The sequence below is a fragment of the Acipenser ruthenus genome, chromosome 23 (genome assembly GCF_902713425.1).
Source record: "Acipenser ruthenus chromosome 23, fAciRut3.2 maternal haplotype, whole genome shotgun sequence".
NCBI classification, from domain to species: Eukaryota; Metazoa; Chordata; class Actinopteri; order Acipenseriformes; family Acipenseridae; genus Acipenser; species Acipenser ruthenus.
Window position 1 is genome coordinate 18,412,619 of NC_081211.1, and position 19,384 is coordinate 18,432,002.

At 37.2% G+C, this 19,384-nt stretch overlaps 1 protein-coding gene across 3 annotated transcripts in view; it reads right to left on the minus strand.

The window, feature by feature from the left end:
* Positions 1 to 19,371, minus strand: part of LOC117973736 (bifunctional heparan sulfate N-deacetylase/N-sulfotransferase 1) — a 74,798-nt gene extending 55,427 nt beyond the window's left edge. Inside the window, exons 1-2 of one of the 3 annotated variants that reach the window (XM_058996751.1) lie at positions 19,060 to 19,371; positions 18,559 to 18,796 (exon numbers count right to left, since the gene is read on the minus strand). The gene's annotated coding sequence lies outside the window, so the exon portion shown is untranslated. Of the gene's footprint in view, positions 1 to 12,890; positions 13,173 to 13,303; positions 13,392 to 18,558; positions 18,797 to 19,059 lie in introns of those variants that run through there. The other 2 variants (XM_058996752.1, XM_058996750.1) reach the window with 2 other exon arrangements.
* Between the last annotated feature and the right edge of the window lie 13 nt (positions 19,372 to 19,384).

Below are 19,384 nucleotides of genomic sequence, written 5' to 3' on the forward strand. Positions count from 1 at the left end.
CTGCGGCAGGTCATCCATCTTCTTAGCATTTAGTATAAACAGTGACAAGGGGATGGGTGGAGTGGGGGGTCTGGTAATGGCACCCAGAAAAGGCAGCATTATGGAGCACTCTTTGTTGGCACTACAGATCAGAAAAGTAACAGTGTTGTTTCGTTTACTCAAGGGCAAGGCTGTGACGGGTTCCCTGAACTGGTACATGTAGATTTCACAATGCTTTCTTTCTTGGTTGCCAAAAGGCCTGAACACTGATGCATTTAGTCCGATAAGAGTTCTTCTCCGTGATCGCAATGGAACAGTGCCGAGCTAGTGCCCTGCGAGTTGATAAAAGGAATGGGCTCCGACAAACATCTCCACATTGTCCCCCACAAATCTAAGTAACAAGAGAGTGCTCTGAAATAGTGCAGAAGCTAGGCTGTTTAAGAACACTATGTCTTGGCGCTCTGTTAACCCCAAAAGAGGGCTGTGGCACCAACTACATCAGGAAAGGACAGCAGACTCACTGTTGACACAAGGTGCTGTACAGAAGATGACCAGGCAGCTGCATACAGTAAGCAGGATACGGCCATTGAAAGATATTCAATACTGGAATCAAGCAGTGTACAGCAAGGATGATATGATGGAACCAAACCAATTCAGTGCTCTGCATTGGCACTAGGCAGCAACAGGACAGTCAGTGCTGGCTCAACATTCGGTTTGTAATAGGATATCGCTGGTCCCCAGATACATGCATTGCTGGAAATCTACTGCATAGTACATTAGGAACAGGACCTGACCCAGTTTTCGATTGTTCTGTGTTGGTGAAAGAATGTAACAGCTTCCCTATAGGGTCTCCTCTATACACTGGGACAAGGGACATATAGTGTGCTGGCAGTGACAGGTTGCTCAATATTGGCAGTACTGTAGGATCTGCAGTAAACAGGCCATTGTGTTGGCTCTAGACCTACAGCACAGTATGTAGTGACAGGGTGCTTCATACTGTACTGTAGCTCTTTTTTCCATGAAAGTGATAGATTAGAGCACAAACAAATCCATTACAGCTAGATTTGAAAAGTTTGTTTACAAATCATTTAAGGGCTCCAATTCACAATACCCTGTAATTCCCTTTCGGCTCCAAACACACGTTTCATTGGAACTACCCTCAACTCCAGGGTTTTGGATACACCACATTATTATTGTTTTTTCTTTAATTTGGAGGGATGAGTACGTGTTATTGCAGTACAAATAGAGCGGAGAAAGGGACTAAAATAAAAGCTGACAAATGCTGAATGATAATCCACAAAGGATCAAAGAATCTGGTAAACAGGTACTGTAAACGAAGAAGTACACCTTGCACGACAATACAGTGAATGCAATAGATTGTGCGTAGACACACACACACACACACACACACACACACACACACACACGGGTACCGAGCGCCTCTTTCTAAAGCTTTTTGCATTGGAATTCCAGCTCTGCCAGGCCAGTTAGGATTTAAACTCAAGCCAGTGATGCAGAAAATTTCACAATCTTGATCACGCATAGCAGCAGTGAGGAGAGCATTGTTTCTGCTCTGCTCAGTGACAGGGAGAGTGGCTGGAAAACAAGCACTCAGTGCCGGGTACATGCTGTAGGCCTGGGAACAGGCAGAGACAGGCAGGAGACGTGTGAAAGCAAGCATACACCTGGAAGAGACTTTTCCTACAGATCAGCTGTAATTGGGTTGACATTTTGTTCACGGTTCAGAAGATGTATACAACCTCATAAGAATTTTTTTTTTTAGGTCCTCAAAATCTCTTTGTCCCACAGTTAGAGCATTGCTGGTAAAATCCCTTGTCACTTGCCACTGTGGTTTATACCTACATAATGCTGCTTTGTATGTTTTCTCTAGTAGGAATACACTTTTAAAAAATTTTTTGTTTGTTTGTTTAATCCACATATGAGCCAGAATGCATTTCTCTTACAGTAGGAATATCTCCATGCAGTGTGCTCCCATTGTACTTTAAACATCCTTTTTTTCTCTCCAACTACAATACCCATTATTATTTTTTGCAGCATTTATTACGCAAATGTGTTACAGTGCCCGATACAGTACATGTTTACATCCCTCTAATAATGCAGTGCTTGAATTATCTTTACTGTCCTGAGCTAGCCCCTGTGCTTCTTGTCAAGGTGCTCCACTGTATTTTATCAGATTTAAAGGCTTAAGTAGGACCTGTTAATGCCAAACTTTGACGTTCCCACTTCACTGTTTAAATGCGTCAAGGTATTAAGCTCAGCACTATTTCCTAATTAGCTAGTACTTAAAACAAGCTTAAACTGCAGTACATCATTCTGACCCATAGATACAGAAGATTAATAAAATAAACGTTTCACAAGACATAACCGCCACCGGCAAAACCAGTGATCAGACAGCAATGCAAAAAGCTCAAACTTCTCCAGTGAAAGCCTTCAATTCAGCCCAAATGATTAAAGTGATGCACACATTGCATGCCAACTGCTGTCAAAGGTTCTTAATGCAATCACATTCCTGCACCATGTCTTCTTCACGATGCAAGAAAAAGAAAAGCTCGCAGGACCCTGCCAAACTGCTTTTGTATTTCTGCAGAATTTCAAGAGCTCTGTGCCAGTGTTTAATTGAGTTTCTGCAAAAAAAAACAAACAGGAGCTACAGTGTACAAGTCACTAAAAAAGTATCTTTATTTGCATACCAAGCTGTTAATTTGCTACAGAACACATACAAAAAAAAAAATTATTTGATAATTTTATTAATCGTAGTTGGTCAGGTTTACCAAGGTCTTCTCTGAAGAACATTGGGCATGTTTTTTGTAGAAGGAAAATCCTTATACCTTTGTTAATTTATACCTTACTTTAGGAACCAGCTGATAAATCCCCCCTCTATAGGGCTATACTGTATTATTATTATTATTATTATTATTATTATTTATTTCTTAGCAGATGCCCTTATCCAGGGCGACTTACAATTGTTCCAACATATCACATTATTTTTACATACAATTACCCATTTATACAGTTGGTTTTTTACTGGAGCAATCTAGGTAAAGTACCTTGCTCAAGGGTACAGCAGCAGTGTCCCCAACCTGGGATTGAACCTACGACCCCCCGGTCAAGAGTCCAGAGCCCTAACCACTACTCCACACTGATGCCCTGTACAGTGCCATGCATTGATTGACTGGTTGTGTAACCTCTGTACTGTAGGGCTATACTGAAATCCTGTAACACATCAGGCAATACAACATCTTATCTGACAGATAAAAGAGAGGCACAAGAAAACAGACTAATCTTTCGCGGACAAAATTTTAAAGGGGGAGACTGCAACATGCAACTACAAACATTATTATTTATTTTGCAAAACTTCCAGCATTTAACAGCACCCAATAAAACAGCCTACCGATTTTCTTTAGCAATTGCTGACAATAAAGTAATTAGACATTTTCTTTACACAGTCAATTCTATCAAATATACAATCTCACATTAGTGCTGTAAATGGTAGACACAGATTGCAAAGGCTTATGTTACGTTTCTTTTAAATATCATAAATAATTTAAACACAGGCTTAACAGAGCATTCAAAGTAGCAGTTGAATAACATGCAATGCTTCAATCAAACTGTAAAGCAGCCAGGCAGCACTATTAAGTTAGCATAACTACGCGATGACCTGATTCAAGCATTCAAAATTCTAAAAGGTATTGACAATGTCGACCCAGGGGTCACAAATAGAGATTGGATAAAGGGGCATTTACTTTTTTACACAGAAAATTGTGAGGGTCTGGAACCAACTCCCCAGTAATGTTGTTGAAGCTGACAACCTGGGATCCTTCAGGAAGCTGCTTGATGAGATTATGGGATCAATAAACTACTAACAACCAAACAAGCAAGATGGGCCGAATGGCCTCCTCTCGTTTGTAAACTTTCTTATGTTCTTATGTTCTAATTGTATGTGCAAACTATTAGCCAGAGATGTATGAAACCGAGTGGCACAATGTAATATCATTTAGATATTACATGTTATATCATATAGCCAAGGTTCAACATTTCTTCAAACCTTTTTACCTCTTTTTTTAATTCAGATTATTCTGGAAGTATCGCCGCTTCACTTCCCCACAGATGAATGAAGCTTTCTGCTTGTCTTGTTAAAGCTCTTACAGTATCTATCCTCTTACCACCTAGTCAATGGTATTGATTTAAGATTCACAAGGCACTCCAATTCAGAAGAACTATATGAATAATTGACTACAGTGCACATTGTTTATGTAATCCATAGCTTTAACAACCCCCCCTCCACCCTCCTCCTGTTCGTTCAACCAAGCATCTTCATGAGAGCTAGCTGTGCAGAATACTAGTACAAAAAACAATCCCAAAATGGTAACAATATACAAATGTTTTGAGGAATAGCCTTTTCAATGTCATTTTAGAACATCAACAACATCTTCTGTTCTAAACATTTATTTGTAGGGGCTCCCGAGTGGCGTTTCAGGTAAAGGCGCTCCGCGTGGAGTGTAGGATTCCAAGTTATTCCACAGCCAACCATGGACAGGAGCTCCCAGGGGGCGGCGCACAATTGGCCAAGCGTCGCACGGGGGGGGGGGGGGGGGGGTTTAGGTCGGCCAGGGTGTCCTCGGCTCACCACGCACCAGCGACTCCTGTAGTCTGGCTGGGCGCCTGCGGGCTTGCCTGTAAGCTGCCCAAGAGCTGCGTTGTCCTCTGACGCTGTAGCTTTTGGGTGGCTGCATGGTGAGTCTGCAGTGTAAAAAAAAGCGGTCGGCTGACGGCACATGCTTCGGAGGACAGCGTGTGCTCGTCTTCGCCCTCCCGAGTCAGCGCAGGGGTGGTAGTGGTGAGCCGAGCTTCAAAATAATAATTGGCCATTCCAAATTGGGAGAAAATAATAAAAATAATTGGCAACGACTAAATTAAAAGAAAAAAAATAAAAACCCTTGGCCTAGTAAAATATAATACTTTGCCTAGCACAAAAGGCCGGCACACACAATACCACATTCATCCAATCCGACTTTGTATTATACTACAAAATAGAGTAGCTCATTGAATTGTAATGAACATATTGAAGAAATGCAGAGCTTAAAAAATAAATTGTGAAGATGGACAAAGAAAACTTGAAGACACCAACATGCAGCAGGCCTTCTGAAAAAGGGCTGGCACTGAGACTGAGATTTTTGTAAAATGTCACTATCATGGCATGAAGGTCATAAAGGGCAAGGCAATGTTGCCTTCGTTGTTAGGGGGCAGAAAGGCAACATGTAAATCCAATCCAAGGAAATTTCATACAAGCAACAAAAAATAAATAAGCAGAGAACCTATTATGTTGATGAAATGCTAATTCAAACAAACAAAAATCAATGTTTTCTTGGTGATTCACACACTAATCGTTACAAAAATAAAAAAGGTCACACTTCCATTTGAAAAATAAAATGGTGTAAAAATATCCAATTTAAAAACAAACTTTCATAGTGAAAAAATACAAAAGGCAAAAAATAAATATTCACCGCGTTAACAAGAGCTAACTATAGCGCTTGTCTGTGTTCTGTAATTAAAGCTTTTTTTAAAACCCTTTATGCCATGTGTTTCATAATTTAGTGTCAGCACATTCAGCTGGATTTCATATAAAAAAAAAAAGATGTCTGCTGGTGAAGCGAACGTTTAATCAGTGCATTGTTTAAATGCTAAAAATAGTATTCTTTCAGAAATTGAGATTTTCACTGAGAATTGGATATTATTATTACTGCACAGCACTGGTTCTAATTCAAGGAAATCGTGAAATCCATACTCGCCATAAAATAAAAACAGAATTAGTGATACAACATCATATATAAGCGATGTCAGTGAAGGGAACGTTAAAGACAGATTTTCAGGCAAAGTGGCTGAAGATTTACCCTTGGCATAAAAATAGAATTTTCATCAGGCAGTGGAGAGTGCTCTGCATCACAATGATGAACAGCTGGATGTACATAATGTTAGATTTTTACATTTGAGAAACTTTATATAGTTTCACAGTTCTGGGAATTTACAGTTGCAAAGGATTTACAGTTGTGTTATGGTGCATTGCTGTTTTAAAGCATACACATTCTAACCGCTTCTGTGAAAGCGCACGTTTTACTAATTCAAAATCAGAACTATGCAAGGTAGTGAGAAGGTATTACACAAAAATAAATGAAAACAAAAAATCAATCCACTTCTCTATATCGTGTTTCGTTCACTACTGTTATCTCTCCTACTCGTTTCATAACGCAGGGAGCTGCTACTTGAACCATGTCATACACAGCTACTTGCTGGTTATTTTTTGGTGTAAGGATTTGAGCAAAACTAGTAATTATCTACCTATTTGTGTGTTCATTTCCAGCGTTGATGTTTTGGGGGGAATAACAAAGAATTACAAAAAAGCAACGGTCATTGAAATGTCTAAAATTAGCAATGTATATACACTGAAGACATGGAAGAAGTCAGAATGTGTATTACACCGTTGCATTTTAAAGTATTGCAATAGAATCAGATCTCCTTATACCACATATAATCATAGAATATGTGATTATGTGTAATGTGGTATACGTTATGTGTTTTTTTTTTGTTTGTTTGTTTTTTTACTAAGCTATAAATTAAAATAGTAAACTGCCAGTGAACACGTGTGATTTAAAATTCATTGAGGCGCTGTCATATTAAGCTTAGTCTAACAGCGTCCCTCCCTCGTTTGCCCGTCATTAACCAATAGTGTACGTCTTTCTCGTGGCTTAGTGCTGGGAGGTGCACAGTAAAAAAAAATGTCAACAATAATACATTACGATTAAGATAAGGCGTCATTTTCTCGCAGGACGAGATTAGACAGAATTCAATTGAATTGTGACAGAACGGGCCAGCTGACGTGAACAAGCTTGCGAATGGGTTGTAGATAGGGCGTCTGATTTTTGAGTGAATTTTTTTTCCAAATTCGGGTGAATGCTTTTTAAAAAAAATCGGGTAGAATTATTTAATGAAAAAAATCAACAGTATAAATCCTAAACGTATGTATATTTCCACACATTGGGGTATGCAAACTTTTGACGACACCTCTCTCTCTCTTTCTCACACAGACACTGTATGGAGGCATTTCTCCGTTCCAATTAGTTTTATTTTGTAGTGCAGTAGCAAGTATAATTGCACACAGAACATACGGGAAAACTAAACAACTTTACTCCATGCTGTTTTACAAAGAGAAACGGTCGACTGTTACATCTAAATGCTCTTGGCTTAAACACACTCATAAAACAAATAACTGGGAAGAAAAGTGTGCAAAAAAAGCAAAACCCTTAAAGCTATATTGCTGTTATTTTGAAAGATCTAATATTATATAATATATATATATATTATATAATATATATATATATTACATTTTTCAATTATATATATATATATATATATATATATATATATATATATTAGCTCAAAGAGCCAGCTGCCCAACGTTTTGATATGTTGTACATATCTTTCTCAAGGAAGCCTGTGTTTGAATCAAAACATTGGAGGTATTTATAGGTTTTTGACAGCATGACAACTACTTGTTATTGTTTACATTCAAATCCATGATTTATTCTTACATGATGTAATGGTGTTCTATATTTTGTGACATCATTTTTACTTCTATCTTTGAATCTGTATTAATTCTAATTAACACTACTTTATATAAACTTATATTTTTATTATATCATGCAATGCTGGCTCTGAGGATCAGTCTAGATTTGGCCTCCCCAGCGCATCAACATGCACAACTTTTGAATGAATTTTGTTTATTTATTTAAATGTTATATATTTATTGAAGTTAATTAGTTCATTCTTTTCTGTTGAGTCCCGCTGGCATAATCATGTTCAGTCTATTTATCCATTTACTTTCTTTTATTCTTTTATATGTCGCATTTATGTCATGTCCCTGACTGGTGAAGTGCTGTACTATTGGTTCATTCATTTTTTTATTTCTAATTAATGAAAGGTGGTTCTGAATTCTTTTTATAAAGTAGTTCCAGTCTCTCCAACATATTTGATTTCATCACATTTTTCACAGGCTATTCCATAAACAACATTGCTATTTTTACAGTAGGTATTAGTTTTTAGTGGATATGTGGTGTTCTTATGTTTAATTATATTTTTACGTTTGTCTATGTATTTACACACTTTACATTTACTGGTGCACATGTTCGTAGAACCTATTTTGTCAATTATTCTTTTATGTTTACTGTGAACTAAAATATCACCTAAATTAGCTTCTCTTTTGAATGCTACAACTGGGGCCTTAAGAAATACTTTTTTTTAATTTTTCTGAATTATGTAGAATCCGCAAGTGTTTCCAAACTATCTTAGAAATATTGGGCAAAAGTTTAGAGTAAGTCATTATTAATGGGACTCTTTTGACCTTTTTATCTCTATTTTTATAATCTAGTAGATCATCTCTTTTTAGTTTATCCACTTTTCTTAACTCCATCTCTATAATTCTTTCTTTGTATCCTCTTTTTTTAAGATTTGTTTTTAATACATTTCTTTGTTTTACATAGTCACTTTCTTTAGAGTATATTCTTCGTATTCTTATTCCTAGACCCTTTGGGATTGCCCTTTTAGTGTGTATCGGATGTGCAGAGGACATGTGTAAATACTGGTGCATGTCAGTAGGTTTACAGAAGAGGTCAGTCTCAATTGAACCTTCTTCACGTTTTACTATGGTATCTAAAAATTCTATTTCTTTCCTTGTCCATCGAAGGTCCACCTTAATATTACTGTGTATTTCATTTGCCATTTTATGAAACTGGAAAAGAGACTCTTCTCCGTGTGTCCAAACCCCAAAAATATCATCTACAAACCAAATGTATTCAAAAGGTTCTCTTTCCGATTTTCTAAGTAATTGTTCTTTCCATTTCCCCATGTATGTAGAGATGATCTACTAGATTATAAAAATAGAGATAAAAAGGTCAAAAGAGTCCCATTAATAATGACTTACTCTAAACTTTTGCCCAATATTTCTAAGATAGTTTGGAAACACTTGCGGATTCTACATAATTCAGAAAAATTAAAAAAAGTATTTCTTAAGGCCCCAGTTGTAGCATTCAAAAGAGAAGCTAATTTAGGTGATATTTTAGTTCACAGTAAACATAAAAGAATAATTGACAAAATAGGTTCTACGAACATATGCACTAGTAGATGTAAAGTGTGTAAATACATAGACAAACGTAAAAATATAATTAAACATAAGAACACCACATATCCACTAAAAACTAATACCTACTGTAAAAATAGCAATGTTGTTTATGGAATAGCCTGTGAAAAATGTGATGAAATCAAATATGTTGGAGAGACTGGAACTACTTTATATAAAATAATTCAGAACCACCTTTCATTAATTAGAAATAAAAAAATGAATGAACCAATAGTACAGCACTTCATCAGTCAGGGACATGACATAAATGATGTAAAGTTTGTAGTATCAGAACAGCTCAAATTAGACAATGCGACATATAGAAGAATAAAAGAAAGTAAATGGATAAATAGACTGAACACGATTATGCCAGCGGGACTCAACAGAAAAGAATGAACTAATTAACTTCAATAAATATATAACATTTAAATAAATAAACAAAATTCATTCAAAAGTTCTGCATGCTGATGCGCTGGGGAGGCCAAATCTAGACTGATCCTCAAAGCCAGCATTGCATGATATAATAAAAATATAGGTTTATATAAAGTAGTGTTAGAATTAATACAATTAATACAGATTCAAAGATAGAAGTAAAAATGATGTCACAATATATAGAACACCATTACATCATGCAAGAATAAATCATGAATTTGAATGTAAACAAAGTAGTTGTCATGCCGTCAAAAACCTATAAATACCTTCAATGTTTGGATTCAAACACAGGCTCCCTTGAGAAAGATATGTACAACATATTGAAACATTGGGCAGCTGGCTCTTTGAGCTAAATATATATATATATATTATAAATAGGTAAATCAGCTTACCATCATCAGCGCCAGTTCAGCTCTGTTGCATTTTAATCACAGACAACTGCCCATGCGTTTATTCATATACAGTATGTGCCTATTCGGGGAGTTTTACGGTTTAACCCAAATGCAGAAAAAAAGCATTCAGGGGTAGAAATCGGATTAAATCATGTAAAACCTGAAAATCAGACGCCCTAGTTGTAGATCAGATGTGCTGGTGCTGACAGACACCTGCAGCAATGACGGACGGGCATATAGGCAACTTTTGCTGCAAGGTTTTTTTTTGTTTGTTTGTTTGTTTGTTTGTTTGTTTGTTTCACAATCATAAATGCCATCCTGCTGTCCTTCACAGTTCAGGCATAGAAGTGTTTAATACATTTTTTTAAAACTAGGTTCCTACATTATTAGTAGGTGAGAGACCACTAAAAACAAGGAAGAGACACAACACTTCATTCACATAATGTAGCTCTCAGGAGAGAGACTTGGTTATTATTCTATTGAAATGATTTACAGCAATTATTCCTACTTCCCCCTCCCCAATTTCTTTCCTATAAATGCATTTACTGTTTACAACAAAGTTCTCCACACCACAATATATTGAATGACATCTGTTTGATACACATTTCTTCCATTTAGATAAGAGGCTTCAATTACAGGTTGATGCATATCACAAGTGTGGAGCAAAAATAGAAATCCTTCCCATGTAATACTGCTAGTTTACTGCAAAGTTGCACGCATGCAGCAGCTTGTATATTTACTTATGATATATGAATTTATTACTCCCAAGGCATTATAATCTAGAACATGCAATTAATCACAGGTGTGACAAGATAAGCTCACAGTAAAGCCTGAAGACCCTTACCTGCTATGCAACGTGTCTTATCTGTCACCCAGCAACATGTACTGGAATGGTCCCAAGTGAACAAGCAGCTCAAAGGTCAAGACGATTGGAAAACTGCAGAAGAGCCATTTGCCTCTCTACCCCTGGCATAATGCAGCAATTCCACTTCTCTGGGCTGAGTTTCCAGTTCATATGGAAACTAAAGCTTGGGCATTCAATTTCTCATGTTCAATTGCATCCCACGGAATCAACATATCCATCACAGATACAAAAGAACAAAATAACTTAGCATTAGAATGTATTTGGATTGGGAGTTCATTTTGGTTCAATCCTTACCTAAGACTGGCTTACCCTGGATGGAAATTTTGGGACTCCGAGACACCAAAGTAATGCTACACCTTTTGCACATTGGGGGTGGCACAGTCACTAGTCACGACTGTCTATCTATTCCCTGGATCCAAATCCAACTAAGTCGGAGGTGAAGTGAGTTTGTAGCTATTAGCGACTTCAGTGGACATAAATTCAGTGTCTGCAAAGCTGAGGGAACATAAGCCACTTTGAGGCTTGGAGAATGGCACACCAGGGGAGACTTGGGGTCTCCAGGAACCAGGTTCCAAGCCACTGTTCCTGAAAAAGTGGCTTTGTGAATGGAGAGTCATGCTTGGCGACTGGACGGCACTGGGCAGCAAGTAGCATTATACCAGACTTGTCTTGATCGCTAAGATCCACAAACATATATTTTCATTTCTATAACACTACAAAATGGATTCTGAGGTACTGTAAGAGTCTGTGAGCTCTGTAAACAAAAGAAGCTAAACATGCAAAGTGCCTTTAACCCTGTGACAGGGATTACCCCTACACAAACCCCTACACAGCTCAGCAGCATACGCACAGACAGCCTGCTTCTATGCAAGCACCTATTTGATTTATGTGTAGTTTTCTTGTGATTCAGAGGCTTGTACCCTTCATGTCAGGGAAGTCTTATCTTTTACTAATGAGTCACTGCTGTGAACCACTATTTCAGCTGATGTGCATTCTGTAGATTAAAACATGCGATACAAAAAAAAAAAAACCTCTTCATGTCCCGCAATTTGTCATCACATTAGTACACTATTTACATCAAGATGAGACATAAATAGCAATGATCTCAAATATGTAATGTTGCATGTTTGCCAACCATTTACCACTTCTACTGAAGCTAAAACTTTGCTGTTTGTTTTGTTTTCAAGTGTAAACATAATAAACTGATTTTGTTTAATCTTGCTGAGGTGTCACAAATGTCTTGCAATATAACAGGTGGTTTAGTCAATGTCTCAAGACAAACAAATAACACTAAAAACAAGGTGTCTGACTGGTCGGTCCCAAGTGTTACAACTAGCTCCACTTTTCAATGCTCTTAAACTTTGTGGTTATCGTCAGCATTAACGTTTACAGACCGCTTAAATAAAACTACCACTATCTTTGCAGTACATGCAGAAAACTTCAGCATAGTTACTGGCATGTGAAATGTATAAATTAAGCAGATTACTTAATAGTTTCTTACTGTGTTTTGTTTTGTGTGTGTGTTGTTTCTTTTTTCTTGGAAATGTTGTGTTCACGATTTTCAACTGTTTTGCAATAATATCAACAGCAACGGTGATACCACTATTATAATAATTATGTTTTGCAAAATGCACCGATTTCCCCCCACTAACCTCGTATGAACAAGTAACTAAGCACGCCTTTTAAAATGCTCGCACCACATTAAACCACAGCTGGCATCCTTGTATTCCACGAGAATAGCCGTATAGCAAAATCACGTTCTGAGCCAATCAGTGGGTCTTTCGACAGTTTTCAGCGTAAGAAACCCCGCAATACTTCCAGATGTGGGTAGCACTAAGCAGGGGAGTAACCACTCTAATTCCAGGCTTCTGTTTCTCTCCGGGAATCTGTCAGGCCAAGCTGTTTCTCGCCCCTCTCTCTCATGCAGACACACCAAAACGGACTCCGTCAGAGAGAAAGCATTCAGTCTCCCGCATACCGAGAGTCCTTTCCGAACAAAACATTCGCGTGCACTTAAAAATGTATTACTCACCCCTTCCCCAGTTCTTTTTAAATCCGTTTTAAATACAGCCGTCGCCTAAGAGAGACTTCAGAATCAAAGAGGGGTCTTCCCTTGCTTTTTGAAAGAGACAAACGGAGCAGGCTATAGCAGCTCCCGGTTTTCTGTTGCAGGCAGTCTGGTTGGGAGTAATGTGAGATCCCTTTCTGCTGCAGAGAGCGGGGAAGGAAAAGCACAACACTCGCTAGAGGGCAACAGGATCACCAGGCAGCGGAACTAAATTAACCCTTTCAGTACTCTTCATGCAAGCCAGCGAGTTGCGTTTCTTTTTCTAAACATTGCCTCATTCCTTAAGATCTTTTCACATTTTTGAAAAAAACTCGCTTACTAAATGGAAGAGAGGCGGTTGATTGTTTTCTGAACGGCAGTGCGTGGACAATACTTACGGTAAAGTATACAGTGCACGAAACAACTCTGTGCTTTTGACTCACTGGTTCATGACTTCAACATAGCGCAGTGGTATTCCTTAAATTACCACCCCAGGGGTTTTTCTCCTACCCCGATAGACCCTGCACACATAAATCTCTTTGCAACACAAATTGGCACCAGCCTCTTACTGCATCGCATTGTGTACAAACTGCACTAGTCAGTAAATTTTGCCCTGCGTCAGAATTCTCTCGTTTGTTTGTGTTCCTTATTCTAAGTGACAAACTATATCAGTGGGGAAGCGACACAATGTATTACTCCCCACTGAATGAGTTGCTTGTTCCTGCTAAAAAGTGCGTGAAAGAAAACAACATACATGACCTAGCTAAAGGCATAATCCTCTTAAACGGAATAATGATCTATTCACCCAAATACTGTACTATAGTGTAATGCCAGGAAACATTCTTCAGTTCATTTAACTATAAGACACACTGCACCCCCAGAGCCTGACTCGTGTCATATTTCAAAATAGAATCGCAAATTCTGAGATATGGCCACAGTGGAATTAATTCAAACATTAAAATATTTGAAAATGTGTCTTTGGTAGTAGTGTCTTTTAGTAATACTATATGCATACAGTGTCACTTGGAGAGCAGCTCTTTATTTTATAATTGTTAGAAGAGGTTGAATGAATAGTTGTTCAATATTGTATGTCATACTAAAGGTCACCTTAAATGTGTAGCTTGCAGGAGAGACGAGTCATTTTTATTTTTTTATATTGAAAAAAGCTTTTACAGTGCTTGCAATATTTATTTTCATGGGCCATCGAAATACTTACATATAGTTATAAAAAATAGCTAAAAGTAAGGTTTCAAATGTGTACTGCTACTGTTCTAGTAATCTGACTTTCCATCCTCAAATGCTACAATATCATGTCTATATAGCTTTTTTCAAGATGCAACCTTCAAATGATTAATGATATACATATAAACGCCCAGCTAATTCAACAAACAAAGGAAACTATAGCCGCCAGTTTGCTGCATATGTTCTAAGTGCATTCACTCTGTAAATTTGATCAATTAAATTAAAACAGAGCTGTGTGGAGTGGCTTAAGATGATAGGCTTTTCTGTTCACAAATGAAAGAAATCTGCTGTCATACAGATCCAAACCTGAACCAGCCAGTGGGCAGGATTAACCTTCATCAAATATGAATCCTGTTTTTGCACAATACATTTTTATGTGTAGCCTTTGCAAGTTCTTTGTCATGTGTGGATTAATGTGTTGGACTAAAGTAATGAATTGCTTTTCAAGAAACATTCATTATAGTAAGGCAAACCTGGAGATGACCTTTTGTATTATAATTGTTTTTATTTGCTGCACAGTACATTTAAATGTCATTTTCTTTTTTATGATACACTTTCCTGACATGCATTTTTCAATGGTAATATAATCCCTTTGGCATCCAGTTGGAATACAATATGAATTTATCGATTTAAACTCTTCTGGTTTGTGGTGCTTGGGATGAGAAGCCCTATTTTACTGTTTTAGCTGATTCTGATGACTTTCTTACTAAATATCTTGCTGTACTTTAGTAGGTAATTGTCCACTTTTCAAATATATCAAAGGATTTCAAAGAGCAAGCTGTTTCACAAGGGCAGTAGTATCTCAAAATCCAACTTCAACTGCTGACAATGACTGTGGGTGATAAATGTATTGCTTGTTAACTCAGACCTCTTCTTTATTTAATAGCTAAACGCCCATTGAATAGAGAATTGTCCATCATCATAAAACATAGTACTTTATAAGCAATTCCAAAAGTACAGTGGCAACCCAAAAGCTATCCATTTACTACCAATGCAGAATGGGTGGAGTTATTTTACTCTGAAACATTTCTTCAATGGTGACTGTATAAGACTGGTGCAACATTCAACGCTAGCTGATGGAGGTGCTAGAGAAAGCAATCCCCATGGAGCAATCAAACTTGGCAGGTGGTGGCATCAAACAATGGAAAACAAGATTCAAAGACTACTGTACCACCCAGATAAGAAGGTCCTTGTGCTAACACCTTCTGTTCTATCGCATTGACTGCCCTTATATGGGCACCATTTCTCTGGAGGAGAGTATAATGCTGACTAAATGGCATCAATTCCATAATCTCTTCTATTGTTTGAATAAGATAACCCCAGTGTGATTTACTAGAAACCTGTCAATGGCTCATCACTTGTTCAAGTACTGCATGCTGCTGGGGGTCAAAGCCAAGGCTCTTACTAGAGAATTACATTTTAGTGTAAAATTGAACATGATTGTGGGTCACTGCTACTTTAGACTGACTGTATGTTTGTTTATTTAGGGAACACCTATTGATCTAACCATGGTGTATGCTGTATTAATGTTTATTGATTATTTTTAAAAAAAAATATTAATACAAACATATGAGAAGTGTTGAGCCCATAATGCCTCCTCCTTTCTTAGCACACCCCCTACTAAGGGGAGCTAATTATTTAGGACATCATATAATTGTTTTTATACTGTTACAAGTGTTTTACATGTTACTACTTCACCTGGCATCTTATGGATGTATACTCTCTGTGTAGAAAAACACTTCCTACCTTCTGTTCTGAACTTACTCAGCTTCCATTCATGTATTGATATTGGAATTTCTGGAATTGGAATTTCACTGTAGCGCTCATATTCTTCCGCACAATACTGCTTAACTTTCCCAGTAGAAATCTGTCTGAACCTGCCAGAAGATAACTAATCAACAATTCCACAAATACTTATAGTCAAAAACAGGAGGCCACCTTCCTTAATAAATATGGATTAAACTTTTCTCCCTTTTAGTTTGTTGCTAGGGTAGTCAAACTGGGACACCACATTTTCCTACCTGACTGAGTCCTAATTGTAAAAAGGTTATCTGAGGTAATGATAGGTGAACCTCCTTTCCCACGACTGTAAAGTTAGACACAGGGTTTGGCTTTAAGACTAAGGATATCCTATTTCCTAATACTTGGTTGTAAAGACTGCCTTGTTTTAAAGCTGGGGTATACTTGCTTTCCATGAGTGTGGCTTTTTTGTTGGTATAGGCAGTGATTTGTTTTAAAGGTAATTAACTGATTTATATTATACCTACAGTTATATGGTTTGTTCTCCTGGTTTGATGTCCCAAATGGTTACTTATGTATTTACATATTTAAGATCACTCTCAATTCCATATGTTTTTTGTTAAATATTATCAAATACATAAATGTAAAAAATAATAATAATAATTAAAAAAAAGGGTGGGGGAATAGGTTCTCCTTTGTTTACATATAGCTTTACTACTCTGAGTAAAGCAAAGTTTACATATGGAATTCATACTGTCCATTTAAACATAATTGTGGAACAATTTGTATATACAAACTTTTACTACGACTGTATATGCTTTCACCACCACCATTTCCACTCTGGGGCCAGACCTGCCCACTATTCTTTAACATGACCTTTTTTTTTTTTTTAATTGGTTGTATATAATGGAATACACTAAATGATGGGAGCTCCACTTAAATAACACTTTAGCTGCATCCCTTAACCATAGTGGCACATTTCTACAGTAATCCTGGTCTTTATTTCAGTGGATTACTCTACTTACCCACACTGTCTCCACCCTTAGCATATGCACATGGTGCAACTACTCTTTTCAGTCCACACTTCTGTGTACTATTGTTTGTTCTCTTGATGTGCATACTCTGTAGACAAACCCCATATCTGTTCTTCAGTGATGCTAATCCTTCATCTCTCAAAGGTTTTCTCAGTTGATCCATTCTGCAACCTGATTTCTGGATTTCCTTTTAAAATAAAGTTATAACCTGACAGATTCTTTAATAATACCAACATAAACCAATGAATGAGTGTAACCTTTAATACAAATTTAAAAAATGCATTAAAGGCAAGTATACTCATACAAAAAACAGTTTCTAGTGTTGTTTTATTTGCTATCAGCATGCTGAAGTACACCAGATGCTATTAATTGTGTTCTGCTGATGGAATTTAGAACTGCTGCAGTCTTTCATTCCTTGAATAGACCCCTCTATCTTTACATGGCATAATATTTATTACCATGCCTAATTGGGTTAATCTGGTGGCCAGTGGCTTTTTGCAGTTCCTTAAAAGTACTATTGTAATTGTAAACTGTCATTTCCCTACTCATTACACCACATCATTGTGCATTTAATTTTTTGGTATGATTTTACATGGTAAAATGCAGTCATCATTTATAAGGGATTTAAAGACATTTGAAAAATCAAGTAGAATTGCCTAGTTACTGAATATTTACATGCAGCCAGGTGAAGGCTGAAGGCTGGTCAAGTGTAATCATTACCGGGGTTACCAGGTGATGCTGCATGATTACTTAATTGATATGATGCGTGTGTAGAATTTTAATAACGAAACAAAGAAGTGTTTGAACAGAACCATGATACATAAATTGTGTGCAATGCAACTGTGATGCAGGTTTCACCCAGGGCTGTAGTGCAAATGTATGGCTTTATTACACATTTAGCAGTTGAGGGTATATTTACATGGTTTGAATTGGATTTCTGTTGTTGCTGCACAATAAATGAAAGTGTTGTGATTGGCTGAAACAACCTTAGGCGTTGTTCCTTTCTTGGTTAATTAGCTAGGCTAATATTTACACCAGCTGGGTCATCTGGTTTTCGTTTCAACAGAGCTAACAGTTACTTAATTGCACCAATTATTGGCTTAATTAGTCAAGATGGACAGGTGTTCCAGATCTTTAGCTATTGATGACAGACACCTATGAAAGTTGAGGATTTGGGGCTCTCCAGGACAGGGTTGGAGAACCCAGGCGCTAGACTATAAAAAACAGCACAGATTTACAGAAACTAGATCTAATTAGGGAGACACCAACTCATTGACTGTATATATTTTTTTTCTTAAAACAACAAAATGAGCATTCTAGACTTTTTAACAGCCATGTCAGAGTGAAAGCCAGCACAACCAGCTGGTATAACTATCAGGAATATCAATCTCAATGTGTAGGAAGAGTTTGAATGTTTAGTATACCATTATGTGCCTTTTATACAACACCTATACACTACACATGTATCACAACCAATATGTCAAGGAATTGAACCTGCTCAATGTGGTTATCCTTCAACAGAACACCTTCTGGAAGATAAATACAAAAAAAAGTTATTTTGAAGGGTAAAGAAACAGTAAAAAAAAAAAAAAAGACAGTAAACTCAAACAGGCAAGTGGAACAAAAGACTTCATTACCTCCAGTATGCACAGATGCAAGCAAGCAGGGCGTTCACGCCCAATCAATCCAGACAGAAAGAGATATCGAGAGCACGCAAGCCACAGGAGGTTAAAACAAGTTATAAAATGGGTCTTAAATACTCTATCCTGATTGGTCAAAACAGGTAACATGGGGGTGTGAATATTACAGTATATTCCCATGGGTTGAAACTTTTTTTCAAAAGGGGTCGAATCACTTGTAGATATCCACAGGCCACTAGAATTTAAAAGAAAAAAAAAACACGAGCCATATTTAAATTGATATTAATAAACATGACTAACCACATTTGATATATATTTTGGAAAAAAAACAAAAAACATTAGCCATATTTAAATTCGCAATAAAGATGACTGACGAGGTATATCAGTTTTGATCTATTGGAAAACCAAACTCTAGATGAGATTTTGGATGAGTGAATCAGACACCAACACTTATTCAAGTGGTGAAAAAAAAAGTAATACTGCTAGTATCGAACTTACCGAAGCTTCTAGAAATAGAAAAAGAAAAGAAAAAAAATACACAAGTCCACTGTGCATTGGGTGTCCTTTTTATGCCACTGTCCGAGTATTTCAAAATGCTTTGTTGGCACTGTGAAACGGTACCGCAAATCTGGCATGGATACCTCCTGTCACAACTCCCGGATCACAAAAATAATAATAATAATCTTCCCCAACACTGTCACCTGACACTACCGCAGGTCTTGTGAGAAAGGTTTGTTTTGATGTGCAACTAAACATGGCCAGACGTGGCAAAGAAGGTCAGCGTGATTGTCCTGCTGCACTTCCTCAGACAACAAGGACAACA